This window comes from Pimephales promelas, chromosome 1 (assembly GCF_988280905.1).
Source record: "Pimephales promelas chromosome 1, fPimPro1.hap1.1, whole genome shotgun sequence".
In the NCBI taxonomy this organism is placed as follows: Eukaryota; Metazoa; Chordata; class Actinopteri; order Cypriniformes; family Leuciscidae; genus Pimephales; species Pimephales promelas.
Genome location: NC_142769.1, coordinates 46,446,906 through 46,459,873, shown reverse-complemented (window position 1 = coordinate 46,459,873; position 12,968 = coordinate 46,446,906). Strand labels below are relative to the sequence as shown.

The 12,968-nt window shown below is 37.2% G+C and overlaps 1 pseudogene across 1 annotated transcript; it reads right to left on the bottom strand.

Annotated features, from left to right (window-relative positions):
• Positions 1 to 507: 507 nt before the first annotated feature.
• On the bottom strand, positions 508 to 6,594 carry LOC148998502 (uncharacterized; annotated as a pseudogene). Its single transcript, XR_016146582.1, has 9 exons — positions 4,953 to 6,594; positions 3,167 to 3,317; positions 2,676 to 2,804; positions 2,515 to 2,583; positions 2,293 to 2,387; positions 2,047 to 2,173; positions 1,358 to 1,478; positions 1,185 to 1,273; positions 508 to 1,090 (listed from the first exon to the last, which is right to left on the bottom strand). The product of XR_016146582.1 is annotated as an uncharacterized LOC148998502 (transcript).
• Between the last annotated feature and the right edge of the window lie 6,374 nt (positions 6,595 to 12,968).

The window sequence follows — 12,968 nt, the reverse complement described above, 5'->3', positions numbered from 1 at the left end:
AAATATGTGCATGTATATATTTTATATATATTTATTCACAATTACTATTATATATAAATATAAATATTTGATATATTAATAACAAATTTTTCTTAAATATACATGCATGTGTGGGTATTTATATATACAAATTAATTATACACAGTACACACACATATATTATGTAAACAAAAACTTTTATTTTGGATGCAATTAATCACGTTTAATCGTTGCCAGCCCTAATTTAAAAAGTGTCATTATTTACTTCCATGTAAAGACAGCAGTGTCCAAAGGTTCTGGAAATAAATAATGTACAATGTGGGATATTTTGTTGATATAAGGATTTGAAGGAAAAATATATTGTCTGTTTTATAAAGGAAACTATAGGTCAGGGATAATTTGAACAAAACAGAAACTTTGTGAAAACCCCTTATAATAAATTAAGCTTTTTTTGTTGTTGTTGGAGGACCAAGTCAGATGAATGGAGACCAAGTCAGATGATTAAGTAAAACATTATTTTTTTTATTTCTTAACAGCAGACAATCAAATAATAAATGAAGAGTAAAATTAATTCATCCATAATCAGGATCAAAAGTTGCATGGCACCCTAAAAGTGTCAGAAAGTTGTTTATCTTAATGTTCATAATACACAATACAATACACACGTCCCTTCTGCAAGATGTGACATTACAGATAACATTAGTCTATAACTTCATTCTGAGACATTTGAGCATTTGAATGTGGTCTAAAGAAACTTACGGAAACTTTACCTCATCTAAGTACAAAAGTTTGACCGTAAGTCAATCAGCTACATTTGAGGCACACAGAACGAAAAGCATCAAACATAGGCTACATTTCAAATGATAATGATGGTAAATGCGTCAAAATGACAGTGATCTTGATAGTAATGTTTCTTAGAATATGTTTATATTTGGTTAAATGATATTTAAGATCCAAATGATAAAATACATATTTCTCACACTTTTAGCATGAGCTCCTCTAACTGAATAGCTTACAAACACAAACCACAAACCCATGGCTCCTCTTCTGGTGGCAGATTGGTTTTGAGGCACTGGACATGAAACCATCTCTGGCATAATTCACATTGAACCTGAAAGGAAAATAGGACATCATGTAATCAAAAACTGTTTATTTTGGGAAAACCCATGTCTTTACTTTCACAAATAGGCAAGAATAGTGAATACCCAGGTGCAGAGCTCCTCTTTTTGGTCCTTTTTGCCATTTGTCTTTGTGTCTTTTTGTCCACACACAGAGCAATACTCCTCACTTGACACTGTAATTATGATAATGTAGATAATTACACCCCATCACGTTTTCTCTGGAAATAAACTGTTATTTCAAAATAGTTTACCAATACCTGATGCCTGCAAAATCACTTTGGCCACATTTTTCCTGGTGTGACACATCTCCTCCCGGCTCTGTGTTATATCGATGCTCTCAGGAATTTTCGGAAAGTGTTCCAGCACCTGCTTGGCCATCTAGAAGGAGAGCGGTGAACATTAAAGGAGTAGTTCACTTTCAAAAAAACTTGCTGATAATTTACTCACCCCCATGTCATTCAAGATGTCCACGTGTTTCTTTTTTCAGTCGAAAAGAAATTAAGGTTTTTGATTGATTGATTGAACCAAATGACTCGAAAAAAGATTCGTTCATTTTGATGAATGAGTTCGAACAGGAGAGTCAAAAACGCACATTACAGAAAGCGAGCATTTGTGCTTATAAAACTTAAACTTTTGTGTTTATTTTTTTTAAATGAGCGATCGTTTCGATAGATTCATCGTTTGGTGTCGTTTAAAGCCCTTTGAAGCTGCACTGAAACTCTCATTTGGACCTTGAACCGTTTGGTTCCCATTGAAGTCCATTATATGGAGAAAATCCTGGAATGCTTTCATCAAAATACACTGAAGAAAGAATGACATGGACATCTTGGATGACATTGGGGTGAGTAAATTATCAGCAAAAGTTTTTTTAAAGTGAACTACTCCTTTAACAGTCTCATACAGGAAAAGGTGAGAACAATGTTTATGTAAAGTACCCATCATTTACCTGCATCACAAAGACAGCACAGTTGAAACCATCCTCCTGGAATGAATAGTTGATTGTCCCAGGCTTCCACACAGTGTCCACCCAGTCTTTTCTTCCATACAGGTTTCCTCTCATCCTGAAATATTCCCTGTTGTTGGAAAAATACAGTGTGTGAGGTGGTGGTGGTCTTCAGAAACATCAATATGCCAATACACCAATATTGGTGTTGTAGATCTAAAAAGGTTACAGGTTTTTTAATCAACATACCCAAATTTGGTGCACGCCTGTGTGGCAAATTCCATTTCATTATTACCACATTGAGGGTCAAGTATGAAAATGGTGTTAGTTGTAGCATGTAGATACTAAATATAACAAAAAAAAAAAGTCATTCAATTAAATGTCTGTGAAAAGATCAACATGTATGTATGGGTGTTTATCTGTAATAGCTCATACAACACAATATTTTTTACTAATAATATCTTTACTTACCACAAACCTCCAGTGCATGTGTGTGGTATTGACAACAGATATGAGCCCATCATATCTCTCGAAGTTGACCTGTATATCAGAAATGTCAATGAACTGTACATTTGTGTACTGTAAAATACATGCACATATAAAAAGGCAGAATAATAAGTAGTTGCACTCACTTTTTTCAATCCTTGCCGTATGACCCGGTCTTTTGTGTCATTTAAAATGACACCTGTAGTGTAATGGCTTAGCTGGTAGAGATTTGCACCCTTTGCATTAAGTACAGCTCTTAAATAGCACTCAATCGTCTGAAAAAAGGAAAGTAATAAAGCATTGCAATTATTCAATATATTTAAATTAGTACATACACTGAGAAAAAACCATTTGGTAGACTACCTGGCTGGGCGCTGCAACGCATTCTCTAAATCCAACGCACATGGCACCCTTTAGCATCAATATAACACGCACAGAGCTTTGTTTGGTTATGGGGTAGGTTTAGGGTTACACCACTAGGAGGCGCCTTCTGGCCCATATATATCTGCGTCTCATATTGACGCTAAAGGGTGCCATGCGCCAAATGTCAAAAGCTTCAGTATATGACGCCTTGGGAAGAGAAGTCTTACTTGTACAATTTTGTATTTGCGAAATATTTTTGTTATGAAATGTGTACCTCTCCGAATATCCATGCATGCGGCCTCAGTGTTAGGAACTCCCTGTGATGTAACAGGAACTCCTGATTCTGAGTGTCAGACTTCACAACGGCTACAACCAGATCATTGGGCGGTTTTGTCCATAAAATGTCGATCTGTGAATGTTACACACTTCATATAGTAAATAATAGGTTGGCTGAATATATGAAATAAATTATTTTATTTGTTTCACTTACCTCTTCGTCTACAAGGAGTGCCTCTGCAGGAAAAGGAGTTGGTTCAGGACTACTTGACCGTTTCTGTGTTGACACTTCTTTGTGGATCCTTCTTTTCCCTTGAGGAAAAGGAGTTGGTTCAGGAATTGGCCGTTTCTGGCTTTTTGCCACATCTTTGTGGACACTTTTCCCTTCAGGAAAAGGAGTTGGTTCAGGAATTGTCCGTTTCTGGCTTTTTGACACTTCTTTGTGGATCCTACTTTTCCCTTCAGGAAAAGGAGTTGGTTCAGGAATTGGCCGTTTCTGGCTTTTTGACACATCTTTGTGGACACTTTTCCCTTCAGGAAAAGGAGTTGGTTCAGGAATTGTCCGTTTCTGGCTTTTTGACACTTCTTTGTGGACACTTTTCCCTTCAGGAAAAGGAGTTGGTTCAGGAATTGGCCCTTTCTGGCTTTTTGACACATTTTTGTGGATCCTACTTTTCCCTTCAGGAAAAGGAGTTGGTTCAGGAACCTGGATTTTTGCCACAACTTCTTTGTGGATCCTTCTTTTCCCTTCAGGAAAAGGAGTTGGTTCAGGAATTGTCCGTCTCTGGCTTTTTGACACTTCTTTGTGGACACTTTTCCCTTCAGGAAAAGGAGTTGGTTCAGGAATTGTCCGTCTCTGGCTTTTTGACACTTCTTTGTGGACACTTTTCCCTTCAGGAAAAGGAGTTGGTTCAGGAATTGTCCGTTTCTGGCTTTTTGACACTTCTTTGTGGACACTTTTCCCTTCAGGAAAAGGAGTTGGTTCAGGAATTGGCCCTTTCTGGCTTTTTGACACATTTTTGTGGATCCTACTTTTCCCTTCAGGAAAAGGAGTTGGTTCAGGAACCTGGATTTTTGCCACAACTTCTTTGTGGATCCTTCTTTTCCCTTCAGGAAAAGGAGTTGGTTCAGGAATTGTCCGTCTCTGGCTTTTTGACACTTCTTTGTGGACACTTTTCCCTTCAGGAAAAGGAGTTGGTTCAGGAATTGTCCGTCTCTGGCTTTTTGACACTTCTTTGTGGACACTTTTCCCTTCAGGAAAAGGAGTTGGTTCAGGAATTGTCCGTCTCTGGCTTTTTGACACTTCTTTGTGGACACTTTTCCCTTCAGGAAAAGGAGTTGGTTCAGGAATTGTCCGTTTCTGGCTTTTTGACACATTTTTGTGGACACTTTTCCCTTCAGGAAAAGGAGTTGGTTTAGGAATTGTCCGTTTCTGGCTTTTTGACACTTCTTTGTGGACACTTTTCCCTTCAGGAAAAGGAGTTGGTTCAGGAATTGTCCGTTTCTGGCTTTTTGACACTTCTTTGTGGACACTTTTCCCTTCAGGAAAAGGAGTTGGTTCAGGAATTGGCCCTTTCTGGCTTTTTGACACATTTTTGTGGATCCTACTTTTCCCTTTAGGAAAAGGAGTTGGTTCAGGAACCTGGATTTTTGCCACAACTTCTTTGTGGACACTTTTCCCTTCAGGAAAAGGAGTTGGTTCAGGAATTGTCCGTCTCTGGCTTTTTGCCACATCTTTGTGGACAATTTTCCCTTCAGGAAAACGAGTTGGTTCAGGAATTGACCGTTTCTGACTTTTTGCCACATCTTCGTGGATCCTTCTGTTCTTTTCCTGGGGAACAGGCATGCTCTGTGGAACAGAAACAAATTTGGATTTGGTGTCTGGGAAACGTTCTTCCTTCTTCTTCATCCAAGTTTCTTGACACCGATCAAGGTTCACGGCTGGCTCAGGTTTGAGCAATATCGTTTGAGGAAGGTTATGCCGAACGATATTCTCTGTATATCTCGCTTGTAGAGACTGATACATTTTTCTTATGAAGGTTCCTGGTTTGACATCTTTTTCGTTACGCATTATGGAACGTTTGACAATTCCACACCACCTTTCTTTGGGACAGTCGGTCTCTCTTGTCTTTGGTAGTTTCAGTGTTGACACTAATTCCTGTTGACGAGATTCTCCCAACAGCAAGCCACTCCAAAGAGGAAAAATGGCAAGGTAGGTATGGAGGACAGTGAGGATGCCTGGACAAAAGTATGGGTTGTCCTCTTTTGCCAAACATTTCTCATCACCTGCCACTTCTTCCTTCACTTCTTTCACGATCTGCTGGAAACAAGCAGAGAATGGTGATCTACCGATGATGGTCATTGCATGTCTTCTCTCTTTTCTTTCCCAGTCTTCAGATTGGGTAGTATCTTCCAGTCGTTGCTCTCTGGATCTTGAAATGACACTCTCCAAAACACACAAACTTTCTTTGACGAGGTTTGTGTTTTGTGGCGTTGTGAGCAGGGCGCAAAATGCTCTGAACACAGTTCTTGATTCAGTCATGGAGCTGGCGTTCTGGAGTCTTGCGAAAGCATACGTGGCAAAGTCTCTCAGTCCTTTGTCATCCGTTTCCCTAGAGATTGCCTGTCTGACAGCTTTCAAAATGTGCGCGGAGCAAATGTGCAAGACAGTATACGACTTCATTTCATCCCATGATTTTTTCCCAGTGCAGAACTCGAACGCTCTGTTGAGGTAAGAGCTGATGTGCTCTTTGTTGAAAGCAAGCATCACACTTTGTATTAAAGCCCAGCTGTAATCAGTCTCGACCTGGTGAACTTTTACTCGCGTGTATTTTGACAAATGGAATGTAAATTCCGAGAGCCAAAATGTGATTGGTGGTACTGAGTGATCATTGGAGAGCATTTCACAAATGGGAAGAGGTGGTGCATCTCGAGCTTTTCCTGGAAGAGCGAGTGCGTAGTACAACACACGCTTCGGCTGTTCGGGTATTTTTGACACAATTCCTCCAGCGACATCAAGAGAGAGCGACACAGGAGACTTACTTTGCAAATGATGCACAAGAATGCCGATGCCACGCTCTGTGAGCAAATGAACAATGAATGGATTCATACTGTGAAAAACTGTATGTAACCCGGTATTTCGAAGTGTGTGTCAAATTTCTTGAGCAATGTCTGCATCAAGTGTATTTCAGTCATGACGTTAAAGTGAGTGGACTTCTTTTTTCTGATTTCTGAGTCTAGTACTTTGTCAGTCTTGTTCCCAGACAGGATTTGCTCGTTTGGCGTTGATTGTAGAGTGCTGTAAAAAGACTGACTGGGTGCATGCGTTAGGGCCTTTGCTATTTTTCCTCTTTTTACGATGGTCGCTGGCCTAGCCTTTTTCTCTGGAAGTTTGTGATGTATGTCTCCAGTTTGTTGGACTAACATTTTCACATCTTGACCCAGCCCAGCAGGTTTATTTTGCATTGTGAAAGAGTATTTGGCTGGGCAAGATGGGAATCTGCAGACTGCCTTAATTTGTAAATATGGGAGATTTTTTTTTCTGCTCCAGGGTTTCTTGACATGTTGGTATTTAAATGAGAGAGCACAACATGGATTTTTTTCTTTAAAGCTGTCATTCACATGGTCTTTCCAAGGTGGTCTTAAATTTAAGGACCATTTTGGCTTGATCCCATCCCACATTTTTCTTGTCATAGAGATAACAAAATTTACCTCTGGACATTGTCTCTGAACATTTCTTCCAGGCTCTCCCTCCTGTACCTTTGTGGGCTCAGGTGTACTCTTTAGACTCGCCGAGTCAGTGTCGGGCTCTTGCTATATGGGTTGTGAGTCGAAGTTTGTCTCTCTTTCCAAAATCTCTGTCTCACACTGGGTTTCCACGTCTGCCACTTCTGTTTCTGTAGAAAATCAGTTTAATCAATTAATACATTTTCTCAATACAATACATTTTTTGTTATGTGCAAATTTTACCAATCATTTCAATGCGTGGTGTCAAAATAAATTGACTTTACATTTTAATAAATGGAAAATGACTTAAAATATTAAAAGTTAATTGCGATTAATCGCATCCAAAATAAAAGTCTGTGTTTACATAGTATATTTGTGTGTGCTGTATATAATTATTTTGTATATATAAATACACACACATGCATGTATATGTTTAAGAAAATGTGTTATTCCTATATAAAATATTTATATTTATATAATATAGATTATGTATTTATATATATTTACAGAATTTAAGCGCAAATAATTCTTAAATATATACATGCATGCATAGGTATTTATATATACAAAATAATTATATACAGCACACACAAATATATTATGTAAAACAGACTTTTATTTTGGATGCGATTAATCGCAATTAACTTTTGCACAGCCCTAATTTATTATGATTAAATAAAATATCAGGACTAGGGATGCACCGAAATAAAAATTTTAGGCCGAAACCGAAAATAACTTTTTTTTAAAAAATTATGATGAAATGCTTATTTAATATATATATATATATATATATATATATATATATATTGTATTATTATTATTATTAGACTTTTAAATACATTTACTCTGAATTGAAAATTCAGAGTAAATTGAATCTGAATCTGAATTGAAAAAACAATTGGGAAGAAAATAGTCCTATAATAAAATAAGGGGGGCGGCATATATATTTTCAGCTTATATTTTTTTGTTTTTATTCTCTTTTTGGCCAAAAAACGAAAATGCAGTTTCCGTCAGGTAATATTCAGTGCATCCCTAATTAAGAAGACCAACCTTGTTATTTGATATATTTTAATTAATAAAAATAAATAAATAAATAATTGCAAAAACCATGATAACCAGCTAATTATCATGGCTGCTGGGATTTTATATATATATATATATATAAAAATAAAAAACAATGAGTGATGTACACGCGCGAGAGATCACTTCCAGCGCTTGCGCAGACAGAAGCACCTGTGCCTTCAGAGATCACTTGGACGTTGCTGTGGTTACAAGAGGTAAAAACGATATAAATACCGTTTTCTCACACAAACTGCTCGTTTCGTGTCTTAGCAAAATCAATGTGTACTTACATTTACGAGTCATTAAATCATGTTTAATTTGGACTTCTCTGTGCATGCTCTTTCAGGTGGACCCAGGGTGAACCCCGCCCATAAACCTCCATTATAAGACTGACAGACAAGAAAATTGAAAATACTGTGGAAACAAAGACACCTACATGGTGGATGCCCTGGCTTGAGGTAAGCTAAAACATATCATATAATTTCAAAGTGAACTATCCCTTCAAGGACTGACTGCGCTAGAATATTTTTTCCTTGGACCAGTTTTTTTTTTTTTTTTTTGGATCCATTTTTAAACAGTTTGCAACTTCTGTCTTTCCTTTAGCGTGAGTGCAATGGGCTATATGCACGCATAAGTTCCGCATTTGACGTAAGGATGCTCGTCCATTTCCGGTTGTGTAGATTAAAGCGGAGGAAAACGGGATTATGGCAGAGTCTTCAATATTTACTGTCCTCCCGTCTTTGAAACGAAACGTACATACGTTTAGATGTAATTTTATATATAGTTATGTTTATTTAATATAATTTTAAAAAGAAACATAAACACAACGAGGGGTGTCTGTTTTATCGGTTTTTGTGACTAATGTTTCATTAGTATAACCATGGAGTATAAAATTCAATATAAATTCTCGGTATTGCATTGGACTCTATGATCGGCGGAAGTTATCGAGCATCCTTAATCCTTCACCGGAAATAACGCCGTGCATAGAGCCCATTTAGAATGATGTGATTCATCGGCTTAAATAGCATCACATTTTTCCATTTAAAGAATTTGAGTATCTATTAAAAGAAATGCAATATGACATCCATAACTATGTTTTCAGTGGTGTATAAAGAACTATAACTTAATAAACCGTAATTATTACCTTAGAAGCACCCCCTTCTATGAAGGTCGACGTTTTGTCTCTACCGTAGCCGACAGCGAACAAACAATGCTACAGAGCGCGTTTCGTTTCGTCACTACCTTGCAAGAAAAGAAGCAGCAGAAAGCTGGAGAAAGCCATACCGTGAGTATAGTGACTTTTCCCTTGTGAATGATGTGAATGTAGTTGGATTGTTTCATGTAAGTTAGTTCTTCTCCCTCGCTGTGTTATGGCTTAATGTGGGGATTAATGTTTACGTTCGTGAGACAGCTGATTCGTACTCTTGTCATTGACCGTAAAACAGTAACAGGAATCACCTACCCGTCGATCTTGGAAGCATTTTAAGTCGTGAAGAGTTTTCAAAATCAGAGAAAAAAAGCCTATTGTGTGTGTAGTGAATGGTGTCTGGATGCGGAGGCACGCACGCTGACAATCATGTCCTTTACTTTACTGAAAGTTGCTTTTAGGTGCTTTATAAAAGTATCTTAGAGAAGTCAAACTTTTACTAAGTATTTTTTGACACTTAAGTCAAAGCTAGACTATTCTTAAGAGCATTTCTTATACAGGCCCAGATCATCAACAGTGCATTTCCCCCCCCCAAAACATTTCATTGTTTTCAATTGGCTTTATGCCCAGCTGCACTACTTCATGAACTTCAGCCAGCTCCTTGTTTCCTGTCTGCCATTATTGGCCAAGCTTGATTCATTCAGGTGGAGTAGTATGAATATTGTTCAGGTGTGTCTGATTATTGTTGCCGTGACTACTGAGGTCAGGCACACTTGAACTAAACAATTTGTCCAATAATCGCAGACAGGAAACAAGGATCTGGCTTAATTTCATGAAGTAGTGCAGCTGTGCATAAAGCCAATTGTATTAGTAATACCAAAGAGTATCGAAGAACAAGAGGCGAAACTCTGATGGTTTTTTGGTAACAGCCACTAGATGGCGCTTCGGTAGCGCGGCAGCCATATCGGGGTGAAAATTCCAACTACTGGACAACAGCTCAGATAACAGTTTTTTAAGGTAGTTTTTTCTTGCATTAGTGAGTATTTCCATTGTATGCAACTTTACACTTTTACTACTATTATTAGTTACCAACTTCACTAGGCCTGAAATATATTTTGGACGTTTTAATCCCCTGGATCATGCTACAAACATGATGATCATTGATGCGCTGTGTCCGTTAGCCTATAACTAATTGCCACTTTGGACATTGGCTGTGTTTTTTTGTTTGTTTACATGGTCTTGCGTCATTAATATAAGATAGGCTAGTACTGCAAAAAAAAAAGAAAAACTGTTTACTGTAAAGCTATTCTATTGCTGTTATATATTTTGTCAAACATTTACATTTTAGTACAACATTTATTTGCTGAATTTATTTCATTGATAACTTATTTTTGTAAGTAACGTTATGTGTACCTCCCGGGAAACGGTTTATGTTATTATAACTTTATGAACTGATATCACTTTATTCTTACCTATCACACTTAATGTGGAGAGTAGCCTACTATAATGAATTAAATCCTCAAACTTCCCCGTCTCAAGTTATGTGGGGGTAAAAGCCCGGTTAAGTAGCAACTTCTTTTTTAACTGAAGTTTGAGGAGTCATAAAATATACATATATTTAGTCCAGTGCAGAGATCATTTTTAGGTTGAAATAATTAGCCTAGGTGATTATTTAACTGTTGTGAGTTAAACAATCACCTAGGCTAATTATTTCAACCTAAAAATGATCTCTGCACTGGACTAAATATATGTATATTATATGACTGCCGAGTCGCTTTCAAACCAAACCAAATCAAACCCGATTCGATTTTTTTAAAAAAAAAAATTTTATGACGAACGAAAATTTCGAGGCAGTGTGCAAGCGTGATTGACATAACGTGAGGTCATATTTATTTTGTAACGTGTGAAAATTTCGGACGTGAATTTTAGACTCAGAGTGCAATGGCTTTAAAGGGTTAGTTCACCCAAAAATGAAAATTATATCATTATTGACTCGTCATTCCAACATGTCGTTCCAAGCCCGTAAGACCTCCGTTTATTTTCGGAACACAGTTTAAGATATTTTAGCTTTAGTCCGAGAGTTTTCTGTCCCTCCATTGAAAATGTATGTACGGTATACTGTCCTTTTCCAGAAAGGAAATAAAGACATCATCAAAGTTGTCCATGTGACATCAGTGGTTTAGTTAGAATGTTTTAAAGCATCGAAAATACATTTTGGTCCAAAAATAACAAAAACTTTGTATTGTCTTGCGGTTCTGTTGTTGATCTGCGTTCAGTGACGCTGATGACGTAAGACGCTACTGACGTGTGTGACGCCGATCTTACGAACTTCGGACGACATGAGGGTGAGTCATTAATTACATAATTTTCATTTTTGGGTGATCTAACCCTTAAGACTTGTGAAAATAGTAACAAAGCGAATAAATGTTTTTAATGCTTTTGTTATCTTAAACAAATAATAAAAACATATTTCAATAATTAAGCACACAGTTCAACCCTTTTATTTATTTTAGTATTGTGATTTAATTATTTTACCTTTATCTGCGGGTCGGATTTCTTCTGTCCCGTTGTGATGGTGTGGTGATTTTGCAGCAAGATGTACTCTTTTTCTCAGTCCTCTGCGGTTATGGTTCCAGACGACCCATAACCAGTGGCGATTTTTGTGTGAGTCTTCATTAAATACATCTATGGCAAGCTGGGACCATATCTCGGAGGAATATTCAGTGTTTATGTTCAAAATATCAGCTTTCTGCAGCTTCTTGGTCATTGAATCGATCCCTCCTGCCTTTTCCCATAGATCTGATCTTGCCCTTTTTGTGACTTTTTTATACCTCCCCATTCTACAGCGTGAGAGATCTGACTATGTCTGAGTTCAGGTCTGGCTATGCTGAGGTTCAGGTCCACTTTCCTACATATTCAATAAGGTCTCACTAAACTTCTGCCCTCCTCTTTCTGACTAGATCTGACCAACGCAGAGATAGTCATACCTTGTTTCAAAACTTTGTCATGAGAAAGTTTTGAGATGTTTGAGAAACATTTTACCTTATCTTGTGAAAACAACACAGCACCTAGTCAAAGATTTAATAACAGACATACCATTGAGGAACAACAGAACAACTGTAATCAAACAATTCTCTGTAATCCTTAGTTCCACTATTACCCCCTGTCCGACACCTCTCTCTCTTTCTCTCTCTCTCTCTCTCTCTCTCTCTCTCTCTCTCTCTCTCTCTCTCTCTATATATATATATATATATATATATACATGTAATGTGTGTATATATATATATTTCTTTGAAATGAGAAACGTTAAAAAAAAAATTGTAGTTAGTGGCAGCGCACTAATATTTAAATATTAGTGCTGCCACTAACGACAAATGTTTTCAACGACTAATCTTTCGACTCATTTTTCAATTAGTCAACTAATCTAAATGACTAATATATATATAAAAAACATTGTTTGTCATTTCGTTGTGTTTTCAGTGCACACTGGACAAGCAAAAGACGCAATATAGTAATGTTTTACATTTTTCACATCCGTGTGTAGTTTGGTGTGCCTATCATGTGATGTTTGTGTGTAGTTACTACTCAAAAACACCATTTTTGAAAGGGCTAAAATAGTTTTAAATGATATGTTTGGTTTTGAAAGAGATGTCCGATGTTTTGCATGTTGTGTGCATGTTTTGTGTGTAGAGTTTCAAGGAATAGAGCCATAGTTTCAGAATGTGAATTGTATATCACTGGGACAGTAACATGGGAAAACACTTTAGGTGAGTTACTGTAATTTTTCCTACATGAATGTTTGTGTACATATGTACAATAATGGATGTATTGTCAAATAATTTTCACCTGTAATAAGTCAGTGTGC